A 27543-nucleotide genomic window follows, 5' to 3' on the forward strand; every position below is an offset into this window, starting at 1 on the left:
TTCCTCTAGCACAGGATAGAAGAGCCCTGCCTGGTTTAACAACAGCACATGTGAAAAAGTCCTTGATTTGACTGTAAAGTCAATGTGAGCCAACAGAGTGGTGGTGCTGCCAACAGAGGTAATTAGATTTTAGGCTGCATTAATAGAAGTGGAGAACCAGAACAAGAGAAGAGATGGTTCTGCCCTTCCCTACACTTGTCATGTCCTACCTGGAGCACTGTGCTCCATTCTGGACAACCCATTTAAGCTAGGATACAATGACAAGATGCAAGATGCCCAAAGGTGAGTCACTGGGCTAGTGCACTAGCGGTCACATCATATGAGGAACATTTGAAGGCCCCAAGCTTATTTGGTCTAGAGATAAACAGACCCGGGAAAGAACCTGCATAGGGGAAGGATCAAAAGTAGTTATTCAGGTTAGGGTTCAGAGTCAGGGAGATTCCAGCAAGCAGGGTAGTATCAAGTGACTGAGTGAATGAGAGAGAGATTGAGTGAATTGGGAGAGAGTCAATAACAATAAAAATTAACATGCACCAGGTACTATTCTAAGCATTTACATATTTTAAGCCACTTAACCCTCTATGACAGCAATTATGTGGGGTAGAGCTACCATTGTCTCTATTTTCTAGAAACTGAGGTACAGACAGGTTAAGTCACTTGTCTGAGGTCATGCAGTTGGCAAGTGGCGAAGGCAGAATTTGAGTACATGCAGTCTGGTTCCGGAGTTCATGACTACTTGATCTCTTCTCAGAATAAACTTAGTGATTCTGGGTAATTGCCAAGATTCAAACACCAAATAACATTTTCAACTACTTGATTGTTTGGCAGCTGTGGGTGAGTTGGGAGAGATAGGGCTGAGACATGGACTTAAACCCAGGAGATTCCTCCTAGATATTTTAATATCTTCTCAGTCAAAACCAAGAGAAGTAAATGTTCACATTTTAACCCACCTTGGGCCCTTTCACTTTTACTTTCTAATATGAGGAATCTGACCTTATCCCTAAGTTGACAGAGTGGCCTCACCCTAGGATCCATCCCACTCTAGACCACAAAGGTACCGAGATGGCTACCTCTAGGCTCACCACTACTCCAGAGCTTGGAGTGTACAGCCCCTGCAGCTACTGAAACCAAATGAAGGATTTGGTTTCTGTCTCACTGGCTTCCTCACACCTGACTGCAAGGCCCGCCATCATCCTAGGGGACTTCAGCGTACAAATTAAGATTCAGCCATCACCTGGGCTTCCTGGTTCCCAAACTGCCCCATCTCTTCCACTCTACCTCAGCCACCCACCTGCATTGTCACAAACGGGACCTGCTCCACTATAAACCACCAATGTCAGTCAAGCCTTCAGCATTGCTTCACAATCCAAGCAGGTACTAAATTTCTTTAGTGCTTTTCATTCTCCAGGGTGACTATTTCAAATATTCTCCATTCTTTTCTTAAACCTCCAACCCCTGTGTCCACCCTGTCACTCTTAGCCAATATCTTATGTCTTAGTCCATTTTGTGTTGCTCTAAAAGAATACCTGAGAGTGGCCTCCAGTGATCCTCCTGCCTAGGCCTCCCAAAATTTTGGAATTGCAGGTGTGAGCCACCATGCCTGGCCCACACTGGCCACCTTTGAGTTCCAAATGCCATGCCTTTTTGGCCACAGGGCCTTTGCACATGCTGTTTCCTTTGCCTGAAACACTCTCTTTACTCCCTACCTCTAGCCACTTTGCCTGGCTAATCCTACTTAATACTCAGATTCCAATTCCAGTATCACTTCCTCAGGGAAGGTTTCCTTGACTAGTTCCTGCAGGCTAGGTCAGGTTCCCTTGTTAGATCCCTTGTAGAACTCTCTTCCTTTCTTCATAGCATTTACACCCTTGTTAGCGTGATTCCTTGGTTAATCACTGTCTCTCCCACTACACTCCAAAATCCATCGAACAGGAACCATGTCTGTTTTTGTTCCTCCTTGTTTCTTTAGCTGCAAACAAAATGCCTAGCATGTAGATGCTCCGTATTTAGAATTAATTAATTAATAGACATTTCAAGTGAGAAAGTGAGAACGTCCCAATTCCATTAGAGGAGTATGACTTTACCTTAATGAATCTGCTAGCATGCCTGTGTTTTAATACCAAACATGACCCACAACATGTAGAAACAGAAGGTTATTCTCTCATGTGCCTCCAGAGATAATGAATTCCTCTCAATGAAGGTATCTTCAAGCAGATATCTAAGGAGAAGTTGAATGACTGCTTATGGTGATATAGCCATAAGATGATCTCTAAAGCTTTTGCCATCCAAGATTTTGTGATTCTAGGATTTGATGCATAGAGAGGGTGGCTTGAGCAAAGGGAATTCAGACACCCTCTAGGATGGAAAAGCCATGGAGAAAGGCACTTTAGGATTTTAGTCCCATTGAGATTACCTCATTCATTTCTTTCCTTCCCACAGAAGCTTCTCTTCTAGTTCATACTTTGGAGGACCATTTTTTCTTATGTTAAAGATTGCCATAGGTAGAGGGTCTTTAATTTTCAAAGCTCTCTCAGTTTCAAGATTCACTGGAAATCTTGTTTCTAATTTTCATTTTTCCTGCTTAAATTGAAAGCTATTTCCTTATGCCTCTCATGGCAAGGATGAAAGTAGAGTGGTTCAGGTATATCCAAAGAGTTTTTAATAAAGGTTATTGTTTTGGACTGAATGCAAATCCCCACACTTCACAGTACAGATAATTGAGATACCACTCTGATGAAATCAGACCCTTGTTGTACATGTGTGGGTAACTCTTGATATGTGGATGTTAAGGTCTCATAGGGCTACAGTGTTGTCAGACTGTGGGGCCTGTAAAGGTCATAGCCAAACCCCTCAGTGTAGGGGGTTGGCACTCACTTGAACTGTCAGATAATAAATGGTATCAATCAACAACTGAGTCCTAAGGATCACCTGGAAAAGAAATGTATTCCTCAGAGAGGGAATTAGAGCTGAGGAGAAGGACTCCAAGAAGACTGTGACTCAGGTTTCTGTAGTACTGGCCAGGGAGGGAAGCCAGCCCTCAAACACTTGCTCCCTGAGGTTGGAGGTAAGAGCTGCCTACCCTGTGAGCACAGGTCAGGAATGGAGAAGGGAGTCAGCCTTCTGCTGCTTTGGAGCCTGAATATAGTACAGACAGAATGTGTGAGTCTCAGAGAAAACTTGGCTGTGGCTGGCTCTGAGACATGTGCTGTGAAAGCTGGACTGTTTGGGTTTCTGGCATGGCCCTCTCCTTCTCCCAGACTGCTTCAAAAAGTTCTTTGTGCAGTTGCTTCCTGCTCACTCTACTGTTCCCAGGGAAAGCCAAAGATGGGCTTTGTGCCTCTCTCAGGCCAGAATCTTAAAAAGAGAGTGACACATCCATGGGGCATGTAGTGTGTAGTGTGTGACAGCAGGGGCAAAAAAAAAGAGACCAAGCCCTACCATGGAGTTCACTGTGGGGGTACTGGGAATGAGAGCTTCTCTCCTGCATGCCTCCTCCCCAAGATATTCGTTACTTCAACCTTGGAGCCCCCAGGTTCTGTTTTACCAAGGAAGTGACGATGGTGAGATCAGAGGGAGACCTAGGGCCCTAAGGGGAAAGGAGAAATTCAAAGGGCCAGAGTTGGGGAAAAACTAAAGCTGCTTCCTCCATGGAGATTCTCTCTTCAGTGCTATGAGTTTCTCCTTTCAGGAGAAGCAGCTTCTTTCTTCACTGAGTACTTTTTAATGGGTGAACATGAGACCTACCTATCAAGATAGAGGTAGATTTTCCATCTGGTAGTGGGTAGATGGGACCCCTCTAGCACTGCTCTTCAGATCCTCTCTGGAGTCTGCTTCCCAGGCAGGGCAAGGCCTTGGCCAAAAGGCTCCTGGTCCTGGATCTGGTGCAGATTGCTTATCAAAGCCAAAAAGCCCCTCTCTGTAGCTTCCTGTCTCATCACACTAGAGGCAACTGCCTCCTGAAAGTGGTGAAAGGTAGGGCCAGCAGGTAAGGAAAGAGCTCCATCCTCCACAACTCAGTGTGAAGTCACTGTCAGACTCATCTCCTGTCATCAGTAGAGCTAAGTATAGAAGGGAGCTGAGTAGAGGTCTTGAGGCAGTAAATCTGGACTGAGCACTAGAGTCCAAGTCACCCTGGACACTGACCCATGTGTGACCTGGGACTCTGGGCCCAAGGAAAACCTGGGTTTCCTGGACTCGGGGTCTTCTCCAACAACCTGCTCCTCTACTGCCTCTGTGTTGGAGGGAGGGCAATACTCTGGCATATGCCCTCCACAAAGCCAAAACACTTCGGCTTTGTGACTGTCCTGTCTCCTGGAGGGTCTGTGGTTCTCCTCCTGTGGTTTGGGTCCTGGTCCAGTGATCTCGCAGTTGCCTCAATCAGCTCCCACCCTCTTCAGAAAGCAGCATTTTGATATTTGAAAACAGCATAAACTTTGGAATCAGGAAGGCCTAGGTTACAACCCAGCCTAGCACTTCTGAGCACAAAGAATCAGAGTCAGTTTTCATATCAGTTAAAAAAGGAGGGGGGAAATAGTTACTTCATAAGGTTGTTGTGTAGAAAAAATGTCATGATGACCTTAAAGTGTCTTATATATTGTCCTCAGTACATATAGTCCTCCCTGAACTGTTCTTTGTTGGAGAGAATAAGCCCTCCCTTTTCTTCTCTCATGGTGTCTTTCTATTCTGTTCTGCTGCCTGAGACACATTCACCAGCAGTTATTAAGTCTGGTTATCTGCTGGGAGGAAACTCCCAGAGGGGAAGATTTCTATGTATAGCAAAGGCTTGTGGGTTGGGTGCTCCTCCTCATTCCCCAGGGTGAACATCCTCTGAAGTACAGATTCCTCATGCAGAGAAAAGAGGCCTGCATGCGCTTGCTTCAGGTATGGGTTGGGCGAAATGTGGGTGGGGGGATTACAGGGAGATGATCTCCCTCCAAAGAGTGCAGAGGAAAGAAGCCTAGCAGCTTTCAGTGGCCATCGTAGAAGGGATCAGGAGATAGAGCCCAACTTCCAACTATCTGGAAACTTGGAAGGTGGATCCTTTGTCACTTTACATTTATTCCACTGTAACAATTCACCAAATCTAGTATGTGCAATATGTTGGTTTTGTTACTTCTGTCCTGTTTTGCCTTCATGATGGCCAGTAGAGCCCTTTACCTGAGGGTTGTCTTTAGAATTATCTTTTTGGGAGGGCCAGGGCAGCTTTTTCTCACTCTTGACCCAGTCCAAAGGAGAGACATGACCCACCCAAAGGGATAGAGTGTTAATGGTAGCTTTAAGGATGAAAGTCTCTAGGCCTGCAGGAAGGAAGCCAGGAGACCACTCGTAGTTGGTCTGACCCTGACACATGGGTATGGAAGCGTAGGAGGAAAAACAGTGAGGCTTCTCCAGGACATTCCTCAGGGATGCTCAGCACCTTCACTGGTTGGTCTAAACTCATATCTGGTTTTGTTTATTCTGTCAGGTATGTGGTCTCCAGAGTGGATGGCATCTCAGACTCCAACATGTCCGTTAACAGGCTCCCTCTTTCTTCTCTGAAGTCTGAGCTTGCTTTTGGACTTTCCCAGTAAGGCTTTGTCTTTCTGGAGTTTTTGTGGCTTTCAGGCTCATTTGTAGAATGTAGATAGCCATTGTTTTCTGAGTTTTGTAACAAATCAAGCTAGCACTGGTTACCAGCCTCACCCTCTTCCCCAAGAAATCACTGATGACTCACCCTTCTTGGGTACACAGGGGGAGGATGACACTCTTCCCTAAATCCCTGAGTTGCATTCTTACAATATCCAGATACCCCAAATTCATGGACCATAAAGGTAAGAACGTGGCTCTTCCAGGCAATAAGGACCAGCGTGGTGGACATGGAAAAAGTCATTGCTAGGGTGATCTGGGACAGAAGCTGAGGTAGCTGTTCTGAGCAGGAGTTCTAGGCTAGGAGAGGTCAGCCAAGAATATCAAAAGTGGAGAAGAATGTATCTGTGTGAGAATCAGTTAGGGAGGGAGAGATTTCTGTGCATACTCACAGTAAGGACTGAGCAAAATTATATGTAAATAACTGCTCTCTTCCCTTACCATGCTTTGGACTTGACTATTATGGCATTTTGGGTCTTCAAGGCTGCCCTACTGTCCTGGAACCTTTCCTTTTCTTGGACTTCCCTGACTGTGCTTTGGAGCACCCCCTCCCCACATTGGGCCAGGTCTGCGCTGGCCTGCAGGGAGGTAATGCTGGCCTGGGACTGAGCAGACTCCAGACATGACTGCCCACCGATCCAAACCTTTTAACCCAGGAGCTCCTAGTCCAGGCTCCAGGTTTTTTAATCGGCCTCTGCTGCCCCCACATGGTAACTGAGGTTATTTTCCTCACCTGAGGTGACTTCTGATGAAAGGTTGTCAGAATCCCAAATTTCTGGCCACTTTCTCCAGCTCCTTATAGCCACCCCCACCCCCTCTGCAGTGCTTCAGGAATGTTGCTCTCTCTTGAGACAGGCAGGACGAAACTCAGTCAAATCCTGGGACTGATGAGGTTCGGAGTCATGACTGGGAGGAGGTGCTGCTCACTTCAGCTCATCTGGGGATGTGGGAAGTCATAGAGAAGGAAGAGGTTCAAAACACTGGAAACAGGATGACTTCTCTTACAGTCTCAAAAATCATCAGCCTGAAACCCCTGAGATCCCCGAGCAACCATGTCATGAGGAGCATGACCCTTCCCAAGTTATTCCTCAAAGCTAATCCAGAAACCATGACTCAGCTTCTATTGCTCTTTGCCTGGTAGCTCTGATAGGTCAGAGGTGGCCCAGACTTTCCACCCTCTGTGCCTTGCACACCTTTGGACATTAAAGCATGGATGGAAAAGGAAGCAGGATTTTGATCAGATACAAAAGATGTAGGCTTCCCCCACAGAGTCCAGGGAAATGTTCCATTGCTGTCAGAGAGAGTACCAGTCTACCCACAAAGCCAGAAAAATGGGGTCCAAGGCCAAGGTTGATGGCCCAGGCAGAAGTAAGAAAAGAGGTTTAGAGGATATATGCCTCTCAGACTATGAACTAGAAGAGTGAGGTTGTTACCAGCATCCCACCTACCAGCTTGAGAATCTGGTGGGAAGATGTCACCTAAAAGTAGATCTAGGCCAGGCACAGTGGCTTGCGCCTGTAATCCCAGCACTTTGGGAGGCGAAGGCGGACAGATCACGGGGTCAGCAGATCAAGACCATCCTGGTGAACACGGTGAAACCCCGTCTCTACTAAAAATACAAAAAATTAGCTGGGCGTGGTGGCGGGCGCCTGTAGTCCCAGCTACTCGGGAGGCTGAGGCAGGAGAATGGTGTGAACCCTGGGAGGCGGAGCTTGCAGTGAGCCGAGATTGTGCCACTGCTCTCCAGCCTGGGCGACAGAGCAAGACTCCATCTCAAAAAAAAAAAAAAAAAGTAGATCTAGTGACTTTTGTCCTGGGCCCCAAGTCCAGCCCTTAGCATGATGGGAAACTGCTGCTCATCCTCACTTTGGGCTCCTTTCTTTGAATATCCCTTCCACAACTCCTTCCTGTGTCTGAGACCACTATCTCATCCCAGAGGCAGAGCAGGACCTGTCTAGGGGCCAAGTCAGAAATCTGGAGTCACAGTTGAATTCCTGTAGGTCTTTACATGTATTATTTCATTAATCCTTATAAAAATTCATGAAAGATGAATTGTTATCATTTTTGCAGATGAATAAACTAAGGAAGGCTCTGAGAAGTGAGATGATTGCCCAGGATCCCACAGCTAGTTCTTGGAGGAGTCTCTTACACATTTATCTGGCTTTAAAGTCAGGATTCTTACAGACTATTACTCTGCCACCTTTTAATTGCAGTCCCTTCTCTCCCTGATTCTTGATATCCAACCAGATGCCAAATCTATAGATTCTATTTTATAAATATCTCCTAAGTCTGCTCCCTCCTTTCTCCCTCTCTTCCCCTCCCCTCTTCCTGTCTTCTATTTCTCTTCTCTTCCTTTCTCGAGTCACTTGTCTCCTGTATCTTCTCTTAACTGAGGTAAAATTTACATACAGTGAAGTGCACATATCCTAAGTGTACAACTCAATGAATTTTAATAATATGTGCTCTCTATTTCTACCACTCAAAATCAAGATGTAAAATACTTCCATCACACTTGAAAGTCCTCTCATTTTCACTTTCAGTTAGTCCTTGGCCCACACAGGCAATGATAGATATGGTTTCTGATGCTGTGTATTACTTTTCCTGTTCTAGAATCTCATATAAATGAAACAACACAGTATATACTCTTTGGGGTCTACTTCTTTTGGTTTTATGACATGTTTTATATTCTACACGTTTGTTTATCACATACTTCATTCTCTTTTTTTGCTAACAGCTACATTGAGATGTAATTTGCATACCACACAATTCACCCATGTAAGTGTGCAATTCAATGATTTCTAGTACACTATATTCACAGAATTCTATAACCTTCACAACAATTGATTTTAGAAAGTTTTTATCATCCCAAAATGAAACTCTATACCCCTGAGTCATCAACCTCCAGCCACAACCCCTGTCTCCACGCCTAAGCAACCACCAATCAATCTACTTTTTGTCTCTATAGATTTGCCTATTATAGACATTTCATATAAATGGAATCATATAACATATGGTCTTTTGTGGTTGAGATTTCTTTCACCTAGCATAATGTTTTGAAGGTTCATCCATGTTACAGCATGTATCAATACTTGATTCCTTTTTATGGCCGAATAATATGCCATTGTATGGATATACCACATTTTGTTTCCACTTTTGACTAATATGCATAACACTGCTATAAATAATCATGTACGAGTCTTTGCATGGACATATATTTTCATTTCTCTTGGATATATACCTAGGAGTGGAATTGCTGGATCATGTGGTAAGTCTGTGTTTAACTTCTTGAGGCACTGCCAAACTCTTTTCCAAGTGGCTGCACCATTTTGAGGCCCAACAGAAGCATATGAAGTTCTGATTTCTCCACATCCTCACCAACACTTGTTAATATCTGACTTTTTTATTATGGCCACCCTATGGTTGTGAAGTAATACTTCATTATGGTTTTGAATTTCTTTCCCTTTTTTATTGCTGAATTTCATTGTATGGACCTACTACAATTTATTTATTCTCCTGTTGATTATGGACACTTGGGATGTTTTTAATTTAGGACTATTATGAATAAAGATGCTGTAAACATTCTTGTAGAAGTCTTATTGTGGACATAAATTTTTATATTTTTGGGGTAAATATACAAGAGTAGAATAGCTGGGTGATAAAGTAGATGTATGTTGAACTTCACAGGAAAATTTCAAACTCCTTTTCAAATCGTTGTATCTGCTACCATGTATGAAAGATCCAGTTGTTTCACATCTTCCCTAACATGTGGTATTATTAAACTTTTTATTTACCATTCTGGTTGTTGCTTGGTGGTTTCTTGTGGTTTTAATTTGCATTTTTTCAGACCAAAGATGTTGAACACCCTTTATCTGCTTATTGGCCATTTATGTATGTTTTTCTGTGAAGTATCTGTTCAAGTTTTTTGCCCATTAAAAATTGGGTTGTCTGTCTTTTTGTTACTGATTTATATAACAGGGTTTCTCAATATAATACCATTGACATTTTGGGCCAGATAATTCTTCATTGTGGGGGTCTGTCCTGTGCATTGTAGGGCTTTAAACAGCATCCCTGGCCTCTGCCTACTAGATTCTACTAGGAAAATGCCCCCTCCAGTTGTGACAACCAAAAATGTCTTTAAACATTGTCAACTGTCCCCAGGGAACAAAAATCACCCCAGTTGAGAACCACTGATTTATAAAGATTTATATATTCAGGATACAAGTCCTTTGTTAGATATCTGTGTTGTGAACGTTTTCTCCTAGTTTGTGGCTTACTTTTAAATTTTCTTAATGATGTCTTTTGAGGAGCAGAAAGTTTAGATTCAGATTAAGTACAAGTTAGTAATTTTTCTTTTATGTTTAGAACTTAAAATAATATAACATTTCTTTTATGTTTACAACCTAGCACAATATCTGGGAGAAGGCTCTCATTATGGTGGGATCCTCCTGGCTACCAGTGCCACCTGCTGCTTGGTATGAAAGGGAATCTCTTGCCCTGTGAAGAAGAACAGTGTTTTCCAGCCCAGTGCTTCTTGCAGCATGATTTCCCTGTCTACGAGAGACTGAGAGTTCCTCCAGCTCCAGACAGGTTGTTGCAGTGGAATTTTCCCTGTTGATGCCCCTGGACCATATCTCTTGGTGGGGCAGGGGAGTCTCAGATCATGGAGACAAAGAGGTTTCCAGTTCCAGGTTGTTTGATGTGATATGGTCCCCCTTGCTGGTGCTTCCAGTTGCCCATTGTCTCTCCCTGAAAGAGGGGGTTCTTGGACATGATGAAGCAGGAGAGGCTTCCACTGTCCACATATTGTCAGAGGGAATCCCCACTGATCCCCCTTGCCAGTGCTGCCAAGTTCACCTGGGGTTGTTGTTGGGAATCCTGTTCCATCTGGGAAATAAATGAATCTACCTGGGATACCTGTTGCTAGGTTGAGGTCAGTTGCTGATAGGCCTGGTCTACTTCTTCTGTTGGGTGGGGGATGGTTAGATACCCTGCTGCATCTTTCCTCAAGTCCTTAGGTCCCAAACTAGTTCATCATCCTCTTTTCACCTTGCATAGCTCTCTTTTGGTTGCCTCTTGCATTGTTTCTAGGATTATAGTTGCATCCAGCAGGGAGAGAACGGATGAATGAATGAATCTACACTATCATTCCTCAACTGGAAATCTAGATAAAATGTTTTAAAGAACCAAGTAAGTTTTCCATTAATGAAAAATGTAATTATTGATTTTAAAATTTAATGGAAGGGTTAAGTAGCAAATTAGATGGAAATAAAGAGAAAAGTCGTTATCTGAAATGCATATCTGAAGAAACTGCTCAGAATGCAGCAGCAGCAGAGAAAGAGATAGAATTGTAAAGGAGAAATTTAAAGATATGGAAGATAGAATGAGAAGATATAATTGCATTTCTAGATGGAGAAAATGGAGAAAATGAGAGAGAAGCAAGATCCAAAGAATAATGGCTGATAATTTTTTTTGTTGTTGATGAACGACATGAATCCTTAGATTCAAGAATTACAACTGCCCTGCCAATCCCAGGCAGCACAAATACAAAGAAAGCCTCACATAGACATATGGTGATAAAAAGATAGACAATATCTGAAAAGAAGCCAGACAAAGATGATGGATTACCTCCAAAGGTATGACTCATAAACAAAGAGAAGACTTCTCAAGACTGCTCTTCTCAAGACTGTTCTTCTGCCTTTGTGAAGACTTCTCAAGACTGCTCTTGTAGTACATGTGCACAACGTGCAGGTTTGTTACATATGTATACATGTGCCATGTTGGTGTGCTGCACCCATTAACTCGTCATTTACATTAGGTATATCTCCTAATGCTATCCCTCCCCGCCTCCCACCACCCCACAACAGGCCCCAGTGTGTGATGTTCCCCTTCCTGTGTCCAAGTGTTCTCATTGTTCAATTCCCACCTACGAGTGAGAACATGCAGTGTTTGGTTTTCTGTTCTTGCGATAGTTTGCTCAGAATGATGGTTTCCAGCTGCATCCATGTCCCTACAAAGGACACAAACTCATCCTTTTTATGGCTGCATAGTATTCCATGGTGTATATGTGCCACATTTTCTTAATCCAGTCTCTCATTGATGGACATTTGGGTTGGTTCCAAGTCTTTGCTATTGTGAATAGTGCTGCAATAAACATACGTGTGCATGTGTCTTTATAGCAGCATGATTTATCATCCTTTGGGTATATCCCCAGTAATGGGATGGCTGGGTCAAATGGTATTTCTAGTTCTAGATCCTGCGAATCATACTTTCAAAGTGCCAAAGGAAAATATGTCAAACTAGAAGATTAGTGTTTGACAAACTAATATTAACAATAAGAGCCAAATAAAGACATTTTCAGAAATGTAAAATCAGATCCTCACTAAAGGATTTTTTAGAATAATCTCCAGAAGGAAGAATTAGATGAAAGAAAAAATAGTGGGCAAAGAAATTTGTGAAATTTAGATAAGCATAAACAACCATTACCTATATGAAACACTAAAAATAGTGACTAAGTTGGGGGAATTTATAAAAGGGTAGAACTAAATTACTTATTAAAGATAATAATTAAGTGGGGAAGAGGTGGTAGTGATGGACATTAAAGCATTAGAAGGTCTTTGTATCACTTAGGAGGAAGCTAGAGATATTGATTAACTTGGTTTAAGTATAAATGGTAAAATTTAAAGGTAACTATTAAAAGAATAGAAGTAACAGACTCAATGCAATACCTATAAAAATACCAATGAGATTATTCACAAAAATAGAAAAAAATCTTAAAATTTATATGGAAAGACAGAAGACCCCCGATAGCCAAAGCAATTTCAAGCAAAAAGGAACAAAACTGGAGGTATTAAAGTATCTGACTTCAAAATATACTACAAAGCTATAGTAACCAAAATAGCCCAGTACTGGCATAAAAACAGACATATAAACCAATGGAACAGAATAGAGAACCCAGAAATGAACCCATGCATTTATAGCTCACTGACTTTTGGCAAAGGCTTCAAGAACACACATTGGGGAAAGGGCAGTATCTTCAATAAATGGTGTTGGGAAAACTGGACATACACATACAGAAGCGTGAAACTAAACCTCTATCTCTCACCATATACAAAAATCAACTCTAAATGGATTAATATTTAAATGTAGGCTCCCCAAATTATGAAACTACTAGAAGAAAATGTAGGGGAAGCACTTAAGCCCAGACACTGGACTGGCATGGATTTTTTAAATAAAACCTCAAAAGCACAAGCAACAAAAGCAAACATAGACAAATGGGATTACATCAAACTTAAAAGCTTCTGCACAGCAAAGGAAACAGTCAATAAAGTGAAAAAAAAAAGCAGTCTACAGAATGAGAGAAAGTATTTGCAAACTATGCATCTGACAGGGAGTTACCACCCAGAATATATAAGGAACTCAGCTCAATAGCAAAAAACAAATAATGAGATTAAAAAATGGCAAAAGACTTTAACAAACATCTCTCAAAGGAAGACCTACAAATGGCCAACAGATATATGAAAAAATGCTCAACATCACTAATTATCAGAGGTAAATTAAAATCAAAACCATAATGAGATATCACCTCACCCTAGCTAGAATGGCTGTTGTTAAAAAGACAAAAATTAACAAATGCTGGTGAGGATGCGAAGAAAAGGGAACTCACACACTGCTGGTAGAAATGTAAATTAGTACAGCCACCATGGAAAACATATGAAAGTTTCTTAAAAAATTAAAAATAGAACTACAATATGATCCAGCAATCCCATTACTGAGTATACATACAAAGGAAATAGAATCAGTATGTCAAACAAAGATATCTGTACACCCATGTTTATTGCAGCATTATTCTCAATAGCCAAAATATGGAATCAACCTAACTGCCCATCTGATGATGAGTGGATAAAAAAAAAAATGTTACACACACACTCCCCCCGACACACACACCATTCAACTATGAAACAAAATGATATCTCATCATTTGTGACAACATGGATGAACCTGGAAGGCATAACATGAAATGAAAAAAAGTCAGACACAGAAAGACAAAAACTGCATGATCTCACTCATATGTGGAATCTAAAAAAAAAGAATGATTTAATGGACATAGAGAGTAGAATAGTGGTTACCTGGAGCTGGGGAGAGGAGACAGGGGTTGGGGGTGGAGGAACTAGAAGAGGCTGGTCGATGGGCATAAAGTTATAGTTAGACAGGAAGAAAAGTTCTGTTGTTCTGTTACACAGCAGGGCGACTATAGCAAATAACAATGTATTGTAATTTTTGCGATAGCTAGAAATTAATAGGTACAATGTACACTATTTGGATGATGGTTACACGGAAAACACAGACTTCACCGTTAGGTAATATATCCATGTAACAAAACTGCACTTGTGCCTGCTAAATCTATAAAAATTAAAAATTAAAAATTAAAAAGATAGCTAGAAGAGAATATTTTGAATGTTGTTACATACTTATCAGAAATTATAAATATGTTTAAAGTGATGGATATGGTAATTACCAATTTGATCATTATACTGTGTATATATGCATTGAAACATCACATTGCAACCTATAAATATGTGCAACTATTATGTGTCAATTGTAAATTAAAATTTTTTAATTTTATTACGCTATTTGTCTATTGTAAATTTAAAAATTTTTAAAGAATAGATAAAGCATAAAACATATAAAACAGTAGAAGGAGAAATAGAAAACAAAAACTAAAGTACTTGTAAAGAAAATAGAAAAAATGAAAAAAGATAAAAATCAAGGTAAATATAAAACATTAAAGTAGATGATATGACTAAATGAATAGTATGTCAGAGAGAGGGCAGGACATCTGGCTTCCCAGTGGGAACCTTCATAGTGCCAGCAATGAAAGAGAGAATTAAATGTGGGTGATGTTGAGAAAGGGAAGAAGATTTTTGCTCAAAAGTGTGCCCAGTGCCACACTGTGGAAAAGGGAGTCAAGCACAAGCCTAGGCCAGACCTCCATGACCTCTTTGGATGGAAGACAGGTCAGGCTGTTGAATTCTCTTACACAGATGCCAATAAGAACAAAGGCATCACCTGAGGAGAGGATACACTGATGGAATATTTGGAGAATCCCAAGAAGTACATTACTGGAACAAAAATGATCTTCACTGGCATCAAGAAGGCAGAAAGGGCAGACTTCTAAGTTTATCTCAAAAAATGCTACTAATGAGTAATAACTGGCCACTACCGAAGATCTTTTCTGTATCTATTGAGATAATCATGTGGTTTTTGTCATTGGTTCTGTTTATGTGATGGATTACGTTTATTGATTCGCATATGTTGAACCAGCCTTGCATCCCAGGGATGAAGCTGACTTGATCATGGTGGATAAACTTTTTGATGTGCTGCTGGATTCGATTTGCCAGTATTTTATTGAGGATTTTCACATCGATGTTCTTCAGGGATATTGGCCTAAAATTCTCTTTTTTGTTTTGTTTCTGCCAGGCTTTGGTATCAGGATGATGCCAAACAGACCTTCATGCTAAAAACTGTCAATAAACTAGGTATTGATGGAACGTGTCTCAAAATAATAAGAGCTATTTATGACAAACCCATAGCCAATATCATACTGAATGGGCAAAAACTGGAAGCATTCCCTGTGAAAACCGGAACAAGACAAGGATGCCCTCTCTCACCACTCCTATTCAACATAATGTTGGAAGTTCTGGCTAGGGCAATCAGGCAAGAAAAAGAAATAAAGGATATTCAATTAGGAAAAGAGGAAGTCAAATTGTCCCTGTTTGCAGATGACATGATTGTATGTTTTGAAAGCCTCATTGTCTCAGCCCCAAATCTCCTTAAGCTGATAAGCAACTTCAGCAAAGACTCAGGATACAAAATTAAGGTGCAAAAATCACAAGCATTCCTATAGACCATTAAGAGACAAACAGAGAGCCAAATCATGAGTGAACTCCCATTCACAATTACTACAAAGAGAATAAAATACCTAGGAATCCAACTTACAAGGGATGTGAAGGATCTCTTCAAGCAGAATACAAACCACTGCTCAACAGAATAAAAGAGGACACAAACAAATGGAAGAACATTCCATGCTCATGGATAGGAAGAATCAATATCGGGAAAATGGCCATACTGTCCAAGGCAATTTGTAGATTCAATGCTATCCCCATCAAGCTTCCACTGACTTTCTTCACAGAATTGGGAAAAATGACTTTAAAGTTCATGTGGAACCAAGAAAGGGCCCACATAGCCAAGACAATAAGCCAAAAGAACAAAGCTGGAGGCATCATGCTACCTGACTTCAAACTATACTACAAGGCTACATTAACCAAAACAGCATGGTACTGGTATCAAAACAGAGATACAGATCAATGGAACAGAGCAGAAGCCTCAGAAATAACACCACACATCTATAACCATCTGATCTTTGACAAACCTGACAAAAACAAGCAATGGGGAAAGGATTTCCTATTTAATAAATGGTGCTGGGAAAACTGGCTAGCCATATGTAGAAAGCTGAAACTGGATCCCTTCCTTACACTGTATACAAAAATTAACTCAAGATGGATTAAAGACTTAAATGTAAGACCTAACACCATTAAAACCTAGAAGAAAACCTAGGCAATACCATTCAGTACATAGGCATGGGCAAAGACTTCATGACAAACACCAAAAGCAATGGCAACAAAAGCTGAAATAGACAAATGGGATCTAATTAAACTAAGAGCTTCTGCACAGCAAAAGAAACTATCATCACAGTGAGCAGGCCACCTACAGAATGGGAGAAAATTTTTGCAGTCTACCATCTGACAAAGGGCTAATATCCAGAATGTACAAAGAACTTAACAAATTTACAAGAAAAAAATCAAACAACCCCATCAAAAAGTGGGCAAAGCATATGAACAGACACTTCTCAAAAGATGACATTTATGCAGCCACAGACATGTGAAAAAATGCTCATCATCACGGGTCATCAGAGAAATGCAAATCAAAACCACAATGAGATACCATCTCACACCAGTTGGAATGGTGATCATTAAAAAGTCAGGAAACAACAGGTGCTGGAGAGGATGTAGAGAAATAGGAATGTTTTTACACTGTTGGTGGGAGTGTAAACTAGTTCAACCATTGTGAAAGACAGTGTGGCGATTCCTCAAGGATCTGGAACTAGAAATACCATTTGATCCGGAGATCCCATTACTGGGTGTATACCTAAAGGATTATAAATCACGCTAGTATAAAGACACATGCACACGTATGTTTATTGTGGCACTATTCGCAATAGCAAAGGCTTGGACCCAATCCCAATATCAACCAATGACACTGGATTAAGAAAATGTGGCACATATACACCATGGAATACTATGCAGCCATAAAAAAAGGATGAGTTCATGTCCTTTACAGGGACATGGATGAAGCTGGAAACCATCATTCTCAGCAAACTGTCACAAGGACAGAAAACCAAACACCTCATGTTCTCATTCATAAGCGGGAGTTGAACAGTGAGAACACATGGACACAGGGTGGGGAACATCACACACCAGGGCCTGTCTTTGGGTGAGGGCCTGGGGGAGGGATAGCCTTAGAGGAAATACCTAATGTAAATGACTAGTTGATGGGTGCAGCAAATCAACATGGCACATGTATACCTATGTAACAAACCTGCACATTATGCACATGTACCCTAGAACTTAAGTATAATTAAAAAAAATAAATAATTGGCCACTACCTCATTTTTACTGACAGATCTCATGAATTTTTTTATGTGTACCATAATTTAATAGATGCCAGACACCAGAATTCAGATCACGAATGACTGACAGAATATTTTCGTTGGGAAGTCCTGATTTAACTAACACTGGCTTGGAGTTAAATGAAGGTGATTTTTTTTATTTTAATAGTAATTTGAATTCAGTAAATGCTATCACTGACTTCTGCTTCTGAAGGTATGATTAGATTTGAAGAGTAATGTTCAACTTTTCAAAAAGATGGCAAATGCCATCTTAAAACACTAGTGGAGATTGGTTTTATATTTAAATTTACATAAATGGTTACATGAATATATTTAAATACTAGGGAATCCCTTCACTGTTTCAGAACCAAGCGAGACTCATCTGTGTTTTGTGTTCATTAGCCTCTTAAAGCAAGGTCTGAAGATAAGGTAGCAACGTTTACTTATATTTGTGGTTTTAATTGTGCCAATCTAATTAGAATTCCTTGTATCTAAATGGTGACTTTTACTTATTGAAAGGCATTTTAATATGGTTTATGTGTAATATCAGAAAAAGAATATTTAACAAAAAAAAGTCAATGATCAAAATAAATGTAATTGGATGAAATCTACCAGTTTAAATACTGGAATTGTAAGTTGAGTTTTAAAAAATCTAGTTATATGGGCCAGGCATAGTGGCTCATGCCTGTATCTCAGCACTTTGGGAGGCCGAGGCAGGCAGATCACTTGAGGTCAGGAGTTTGAGACCAGCCTGGCCAACATAGGGAAACCACGTTTTTTCTAAAAATACAAAAATTAGCCAGTCATGGTAGCCCGTGCCTGTAATCCCAGCTACTTGGGAAGCTGAGGTGGGAGAATCACTTGCACCCGGGAGGCGGAAGTTGAAGTGAGCTAGGATCGTGTCACTGCACTTCAGACTGGCAGGCTGGCAAAGCGAGACTCTGTCTCAAAAAACAACAAAACACAAATCTAGTTACATGTTGTTATAAAAGACACACATGAAATATAAAGACCGTATTCTTTGGTCACTATGTAATTAAGTTAGAAGTCAATAGAAAAAGAAAATCAAACTTAAATATATAGAGAGACAGATTTGAAAACACACATCCAATTAACTCATGGGTCAAAGAACTAACTATAATGTAAATTAGAAAATATTTATGACTGAATGCTAATAAAAGTATCTCGCATCAAAATCTACGGGGTGCAGCAAAGGAAGATTAACTTAGACATTTATAGCCTTAAATGCTTTTATTTGAAAATAAGAAAGAATACGCATTTATATATTAAGTACCCAACTTAAGAAGTTCGAAAGGCAACAATAAATAAAACCAAGAAAGTTTGGGAGGCCGAAGTGGGCAGATCACCTGAGGTCGGGAGTTGGAGACCAGCCTGACCAACATGGAGAAGCCCCGTCTCTACTAATAATACAAAAATTAGCCGGCGTGGTGGCGCATGCCCGTAATCCCAGCTACTCAGGAGGCTGAGGCATGAGAATCGCTTAACGGGGAGGCAGATTTTGCGGTGAGCCGAGATCATGCCATTGCACTCCAGCCTGGGCAACAAGAGCAAAACACTGTCAAAAGAGAGAGAGAGAGAGAGAGAGAGAGAGAGAGAGAGAGAGAGAGAGAGAGAAGGAAGCTATAATTAGAATTCGTTCAACAAATGTTTATGAAGCACCAACTATGTGGTAGGCACTGGAACTATAGCAGCAAATTAGAAACAAATCCCTTGTCTCATGGAATTTACGTTCTAGTTAGGAAAGACAAAAATAAAAAGTAAAAGCTGTAATATAAGTAATTTATAGTAGTGAGTGCAGCAAGGAGCAGCGTTCTCAATAGAAGCACAGACAACCATGTGAAATATACTTACATAGTAATGTTGAGGCAGTTGGGAGGGGTGGTTAATAATTTCAGAGACTTGGAATGGGGCCAGTAATAACTTCTTTAGTTATATTAGGATTGGCTAGGGCAGGTGGGTCAGGAGGAGAGCGAGACCACGTTCCCTAAATGTTTTGCACCCTATACCTTAATGAGCTCTGTTTGTCAGCAGAGGTACAGCCTGCATCCATCACAGGTACATCCTGTAGGGCAACCTGGCAGTTCTCAAGGCAGTGACCAAGTGGTGATGCAAAGTACAGGGAAGGGACAGCAATGGCATCTCTTATTATTGAAATCAAAGGATTCTGGTTAAACATAGCAGTCATTCAAGACATCTGGACCAGGCTTTGAATTCAGGCACTGGGGTATCATGTGGTACAGGTGGAGGAATGTCATGTTATATATGAAACCACTACAAGTCCCTATGGACTACATTCAGACTTTTTACTGATCACACAAATGAACCTCTGGAATGACATTGTGGCAGGAATCTTAGCCATACTGGCCTTTCTGTTTCTTCAACATGCTCTTCTCGTTTCTACCTCAGGGCCTTTGCACTTTCTGGAATAATCTTCTGTACCTTTGCAATATTTCAACTCAAGTATCCGCTCTGTAAGATAGGCCTTCTTTGGGCACACTAAGTAAGCCCTCAGCTACTCTCTATCACATCCCCTTGCTTAATATTCTCTTTATTAATTTTTAATTTTATTGGTACATAGCAGGTATATATATATGTTTTGAGAGAGATATATATATATATACATAAAACATATATATTTTTGATACAGGCATACAATGTGTAATAATCACATCAGGGTAAATGGGGTATCCATCCCCTCAGACATTTGTCCTTCATGTTACAAATAATCCAGCTATACTCTTTTAATTATTTTTAAATGTACAATTAAATTATTGACTATAGTTGCCCTGTTGTGCTATCAAATACTAGATCTGATTCATTCTTTCTATTTTTGTACCCATTAACCATTCCTATTTTCCACTCCCACTTTCACTACCCTTCCCAGCCTCTGGTAATCACCCTCCTACTCCCTATGTCCATGTGGTTGATTGTTTTAATTTTTAGCCCCCATAAATAAGAACACGTGAAGTTTGTCTTTCTATGTCTGGCTTATTTCACTTAACACAATGACTTCCAGTTCCATCTATGTTGTTGCAAATGACAGGATCCTATTCTTTTTTTTTTTTTTTTGAGAGAGGGTCTTTCTCTGTGGCCCAGGCTGAAGTGCAGTGGTGTGATCACAGCTCACTGCAGCCTCAACCTCCCAGGATCAAGCAATTCTCCCACCTCAGCCCCTGAGTAGCTGGAACTACAGGAGCATGCCACCACACCAGGCTTATTTTATTTTATTTTATTTTATTTTATTTTATTTTATTTTTATGAGACGGAGTCTCGCTCTGTCCCCAGGCTGGAGTGCAGTGGCCGGATCTCAGCTCACTGCAAGCTCCGCCTCCCGGTTTCGCCATTCTCCCGCCTCAGCCTCCCGAGTAGCTGGGACTACAGGCGCCCGCCAACCTCGCCCGGCTAGTTTTTTATATTTTTTAGTAGAGACGAGGTTTCACCATGTTCGCCAGGATGGTCTCGATCTCCTGACCTCGTGATCCGCCCGTCTCGGCCTCCCAAAGTGCTGGGATTACAGGCTTGAGCCACCGCGCCCGGCCTATTTTATTTTTTGTAGAGATGGAGTCTCACCATGTTGCCCAGGCTGATCTCAGACTCCTGGGCTCAAACAATACTCCTACCTTGGACTCCCAAAGTGCTGGGAGTACAGGGATAAGCCACCATGCTTGGTAGATTTCATTCTTTTTATGGCTGAGTAATACTCAATTGTGTACATGTAACATTTTCTTTATCAATTCATCAGTGAATGGACACTTAGGCTCCTTCCAAATCTTGGCTATTGTGAGTAGTGCTGCAATAAACATGGGAGTGCAGGTATCTCTTCGATATACCAATTTCATTCCTTTTGGGCATATACCTAGCAGTGATATTGCTGGATCCTATGGTAGTTATATTTTTCGTTTTTTGAGGAACCTCCAAACCATTCTCCATAGTGACTCTACTAATTTACATTCCCACCAACAGTGTATGAAGGTTCTCTTTTCTCCACATCCTTGCCAGCATTTGTTATTGCCTGTGTTTTGGATGAAAGCCATTTTAACTGGGGTGAGATGATATCTCACTGTAGTTTTTTATTTGCGTATCTCTGATGATCAATGATGTTGAGCACCTTTTCATATACCTGTTTGCCATTTGAATGTCTTCTTTTGAGAAATCTCTATTCAAATCTTTTGCCCATTTTTAAATTGGATTATTAGATTTTTTTTCTATAGAGCTGTTTGAGTTCCTTATATATTCTGGTTATTAATCCCTTGTCAGCTGAGTAGTTTGCAAATATTTTCCCCCATTCTGTGGGTTGTCTTGTCACTTTGTTGATTATTTCCTTTGCTGTGCAGAAGCTTTTTAACTTGAAGTGATCCTGTTTGTCCATTTTTGCTTTGGTTGCCTGTGCTTGTGGTGTATTCCTCAAAAAATGTTTGCCCAGATTGATGACCTAGAGAGTTTCTCTGCATTAGTCCATTTTCACACTGCTGTAAATAACTACCTGAAACTGGGTACTTTATAAAGAAAGAGGTTTAATTGACTCACATTTCCACATGGCTGGGGAGGCCTTAGGAAACTTACAATCATGGTTGAAGATGAAGGGGAAGCAAGGCACGTCTTACAAGGGGACAGGAGAGTGGGGGTGGGAATTGCCGAACACTTTTGAACCATCAGATCTCATGAAAACTCACTCACTGTCATGAGAACAGCATGGGGGAAACTGCCCCCATGATCAAGTCACCTCCCACCAGGTCCCTCCCTTGACATGTGAGGATTACAATTTGAGATGAGATTTGGGTGGGGTCACAGAGACAAACCATATCATTCTCTAATGTTTTCTTTTAGCAGTTTCATAGTTTGAGGTCTTAGATTTAAGTTTTACTCCATTTTCCTTTGATTTTTGTATATGGTGAGAGATAGAGGTCTAGTTCATTCTTCTGTGAACAGATATCCAGTTTTCCCGGCAATATTTATTGAAGATTGTCCTTTCCCCATTGTAACTTCTTGGCACCTCTACTGAAAATGAGTTCACTGTAGGTGTATGGATTTGTTTTTAGGTTCTCTATACTATTCCATTGGTCTATGTGTCTGCTTTTATGCCAGTGCCATGCTGTTTGGGTTACTATAGCTCTGTAATATAATTTGAAGTCAGGTGATGTGATTCCTCTAGTTTTGTTCTTTTTGTTCAGAATAGCTTTGACTATTCTGAGTCTTCTGTGGTCCCATATAAATTTTAGGATTTTTCTTTTTCTTTTTGCTATTTCTGTGAAGAATATCATTGGTATTTTGGTAGGGATTGCATTGAATCTGTAGATTGCCTTGGGTAGTATGGTCTTTTTAACAATATTGATTCTTCCAGTCCTTGAACATGGAATATCTTTCCATTTTTTGTGTCCTCTTCAATTGCTTGCATCAATGTTTTATACTTTTCATTGTAGAGATCTTTCACTTTTTTGGTTAGTTCCTAGATATTTTATTTTATTTGTAGGTATTGTAAATGGGATTCCTTCTTTGATTTCTTTTTCAGGTTGTTCACTGTTGACATATAGAAATGCTACTGATTTTTGTATGTTGATTTGTATCCTGCAACTTTACTGAATTTGTTTATCAGTTCTAATAGTTTTTTTTTGGTGGAGTCTTTAGGTTTTTCCTAATATAAGATCATATAATTTGCGAAAAAGGTTAACTTGACATCCTCCTTTCCCATTTGGTTGCCTCTTATTTGCTTGAGGCAACCAAATGGGAAAGGAAGAAGTCAAGTTACCCTTTTATTCAATGTAATACTGGGAGTCCTAGCTAGAGCAATTTGTCTGGTGGCTCTAGCTAGGATTTCCAGTACTATGTCAAATAACAGTGGTGATAGTGGGCATACTTGTCATGTTCCAGATCTTAGGTAAAAGGCTTTCAGTTTTTCCCCATTCAGTATGATACTAGCTGTGAGTCTGTCACATGTGACTTTTATTATGTTGAGGTATGTTCCTTCTATATCTAGCTTTTTTAGGGTTTTATCATAAAGGCATGTGGAATTTTATCAAATTCTTTTCAGCATCAATTGAAATGATCATATGTTTTTTGTCCTTCACTCTGTTGATATAATGTATCACATTGAATGACTTGTGTATGTTGAACTATCCTTCCATTCCTGGGATAAACCCCACTTGGTCAGGATGAATGATCTTTTAAATTATTGTTGAATTCAGTTTGTTAGTATTGTATTGAGATTTTTTGCACCAACGTTCATCGAGGATGTTGGCCTGTAGTTTTCCTTTTTTGTGTATCTTTTTCTGGTTTTGGTCTCATGGAATGAGTTTGTAAGTATTCCCTCCTCCTCTATTTTTTTGGAATAGTTTGAGTAGGATTGGTATTAGTTCTTCAAGTGTTTGGTAAAATTCAGCAGTGAAGCTATCAGGTCCCATGCTTTTCTTTACTGGGAGATGTTTTATTATACCTTTGATCTTGTTAATAGTTATTGGTCTGTTCATGTTTTGGATTTCTTCATGGTTTAATCTTGGTAGTGTATGTGTCTAGGAATTTGCCAGTTTCTTCTAAGTTTTCCAATGTATTGGCAGATAGTTGCTCATAGTAGCTGCTGATAATCCTCTGAATTTTTGTGTATCAGTTGTAACGTCTCCTTTTTCATCTCTGATTTTATTTGGGCTTCTCTATTTTTTCTTAGTCTGACTAAAGGTTTTTTCAGTTTTGTTTAACTTTTCAAAACATTGACTCATTTATCTATTGTATTGCTTACTTCATTTCAGTTTCATTTATTTCTGCTCTCATTTTATTATTTCTTCTACTAATTTTGGGTTTGGTTTGCTCTTACTTTTCTAGTTCTTTAGGATGCATCATTAGATTGTTTATTTAAAGTTTTTCTATTTTTTATGTAGGCACTTATAGCTATAAACTTCTCTGTTAGTACTGCTTTTGCTGTATCCCATTGGCTTTGGTATGCTGTGTTTCCATTATCATTTGTGTCAATAAATTTTTCAATTTCCTTCTTAATTCTTTCATTGACCCACTGGTTGTTCAGGAACATATTTTTCAACTTCCATATTTTAAATTTCCATGACAACTTAACACTGATTGCATAAACAAACTAACAAGCAAAAAGAAAACTAATAAAACTCTACATTTTAGCACTGTCCCTCCTGCTTTTTAACGTTTCATTGTTTCTATTTATATCTTATTTTACTGCCTATGTCTTGAAACGTAGTTGTAGTTATTATTTTTATTAGTTCATCTTTTAGTCTTTCTACTTAAGAGTAGTTTACACACCACAGTTATGTTGTTATAACATTCTGTGTTTTTCTGTGTATTCACTATTGCAAGTGAGTTTTGTACCTTCACATGATGTCTTATTGCTCATTGATTTCCTTTTCTTTCTTTCTTTTTTTTTTATTATTATACTTTAAGTTCTAGGGTACATGTGCACAACGTGCAGGTTGTTACATAGATTTCCTTTTCTTTCTGATTAAAGTACTCCCTTTAGCATCTCTTGCAGGACAGATCTGGTGTTGATGAAATCCCTCACCTTTTGTTTCTCTGAGAAAGTCTTTATTTCTCCTTCATGTTTAAAGAATATATTTGACAGATATACTGTTCTACGGTAAATATTTTTTCTTCAGCACTTTAAAGATGTCCTGCCATTCTCTTCCGGCCTGTACAGTTTCCACTGAAAAGTCTGCTGCCAGATGTATTGAAGCTCTGCTTTGTGTTATTATTTTTGTCTCTTGTTGATTTTAGGATCCTTTCTTTATCCTTCACTTTTTGTAGTTTGATTATTAAATGCCATGAGGTAGTCTTCTTTGGGTTAAATCTGCTTGATGGAATCAACCCAAATGCCCATCAATGACAGACTGGATAAAGAAAATGTGGTACATATACACCATGGAATACTATGCAGCCATAAAAAGGAATGAGATCATGCCCTTTGCAGGGACATGGATGGAGCTGGAGGTCATTATCCTGAGCAAACTAACACAGGAACAGAAAACCAAACACCACATGTTCTCACTTATAAGTGGGAGCTGAACAATGAGAACATATGGACGCAGGGAGGGGAACAACATACACTGGGGCCTGTTAGAGGGGCGGAGGGAGGGAGACCATCAGGATAAACAGATAATGCATGTGGGGTTTAATACCGAGGTGATGGGTTGATAGGTGCAGCAAACCACTATGGCACATGTTTACCTATGTAACAAACCTGCACGTCCTGCTCATGTATCCCAGAACTTAAAAAACACAAAATCTCCTTGGTGTTCTATAACCTTCTTGTACCTGGATATTGATATCTTTCTCTAAGCTTGGAGAATTCTCTGTTATTATCCATTTAAATAAGCTTTCTACCTCTATCTCTTTCTCTACCTCCCTTTTTAAGGCCAAGAACTCTTAGATTTGCCATTTTGAGGTTATTTTCTAGATCTTGTGGGCATGCTTCATTCTTTTCTATTTTGTCTCCTCAGACTGTGTATTTTCAAATAACCTGTCTTCAAGCTCACTAATTCTTTCTTCGCTTGATCAGTCTGTTATTAAGAGACTTGAGTATTGTGATCTAAGTTTTTGGTTACTGCAGTTGTGTCTGCATTAGGGGGCACCCCAAGTCCAATAACAACTGAAGCCAGCACATCTCAGAGTCTCACCCAAGACCCACAGTGTGTACTGCCTGGCTACTACTGCATCACAGGCTCTTCAGTTAGCAGGTGATGAAAACTGCCAGGACTGGGTCCTTCCCTTCAAGGCAGCAGTTTCCCTTCTGGGGAAGAGTTGACACAAGCACTCTTGTGGCCACCACCACTAGGACTGCACTGAATCAGACCTGAAGCCAGCACTGCCCTGGGTCTTACCCAAGGCTTGCTGTAACCACTACCTGACTACCACCTATGTTCCCTCAAGGCCCTAGGGCTCTACAATCAGCAGGTGGCAAAGCTAGCTAGGCTTATGTCCTTCCCTTCAGACTGGTGAGTTCCCCAAGGCCCCAGGTGGGCCCAGATATGCCATCCAGGTGAAAAGGCCTAGAGTCAAAAACCTTAGGAATCTACCTGCTGCTCTATCTTACTATGGCTGCGCTGTCACCCAAGCCACAAGTCAAAGTCCTTCCTACTCTTCTGTCCCCTTTCTACAAGCAGAGGAGTCTCTCCCCATGGCCACTACAGCCTCAGGTCTATGGAGGGTACTGAGAGGCTATCACTGATGTTCACTTAAGGCCCAAGAGCTCTTCAGTCAGCTTGTGGTGAATGCTGCCAGGTCTGAGACCCACCCTTCAGGAAAGTGGACTCCTCTCTGGCCCAGGGTAGGTCCAGAAATGCCACCCAAGAACCAAGGCTTGGAAATGGAGACCCTAAGAGCCCACTTGGTGCTCTATCCCACTGTGGCAGAGCTGGGACCTGTGCTGTAAGACAAATTCCCCTTTATTCTTCCCTCTGCTTTTCTCAAGCAGAAGGAGTCTCTCCTCATAAGCACCACAGCTGGAAATGTGCTGGGTCACACCTGAAGTCAGCATGTCTCAGAGTCTCACCCAAGGCCCACAGTGTGTACTGCCTGGCTACTACTGCTGATTATTCAGGACCTACAGGCTCTTCAGTTAGCAGGTGATGAAAACTGCCAGGACAAGGTCCTTCCCTTCAAGGCAGCAGCTTCCCTTCTGGCCCAGGGTATACCCTATCCTACTTTGGTTTATATGGTATCCAATTTGCAAAACAAAGTCCTCTTTACTCTTTCCTCTCCTCTCCTCAAGTGGAAGGAAGGAGTCTCTTTCAGAGCTGTGAACTGCACTGCCTGGGGTTGGGGAAATGGTGATGCAAACATTCTCTTGCTGCCCAGCTGGTGTCTCACTGGGTCACATGCCCCCAAAGTCCACTGGCTCCAAGGCCAGCACAGCACTACAATTTACCTTGGAGTTGCAGTCCTTGTGGCCTAGACTGCCTTTCAAGTTTATTTAGAACTCCAGAGTACTTTAGCCCACAAGTGGTGAGGCTTGCCAAAACTCAGGTTCTGACCACTGGGATGGGTGATTCCCCTCTGGCTAGATCTGGTTTAAATACACCCTCTGTGGGTGAGCATCAGCTAAGTTCAGCCTGGTTTTGCTTTCTGCTGTGACAGAGCATCACTGAGTTCAATGCAATGTCTCACAATTGCCGTGCTCTTCCTCTCCCAAGTGCACAGATGCTCTCCATGCCATGTGGCTGCTG

At 40.8% G+C, this 27543-nt stretch overlaps 1 pseudogene; it reads left to right on the forward strand.

The window, feature by feature from the left end:
• Nucleotides 1-265: 265 nt before the first annotated feature.
• Nucleotides 266-14824, forward strand: LOC117077745 (annotated as a pseudogene).
• The last annotated feature ends 12719 nt before the right edge of the window (nt 14825-27543 follow it).

This window comes from Trachypithecus francoisi, unplaced genomic scaffold, assembly GCF_009764315.1.
Source record: "Trachypithecus francoisi isolate TF-2019V2 unplaced genomic scaffold, Tfra_2.0 Lachesis_group6, whole genome shotgun sequence".
In the NCBI taxonomy this organism is placed as follows: Eukaryota; Metazoa; Chordata; class Mammalia; order Primates; family Cercopithecidae; genus Trachypithecus; species Trachypithecus francoisi.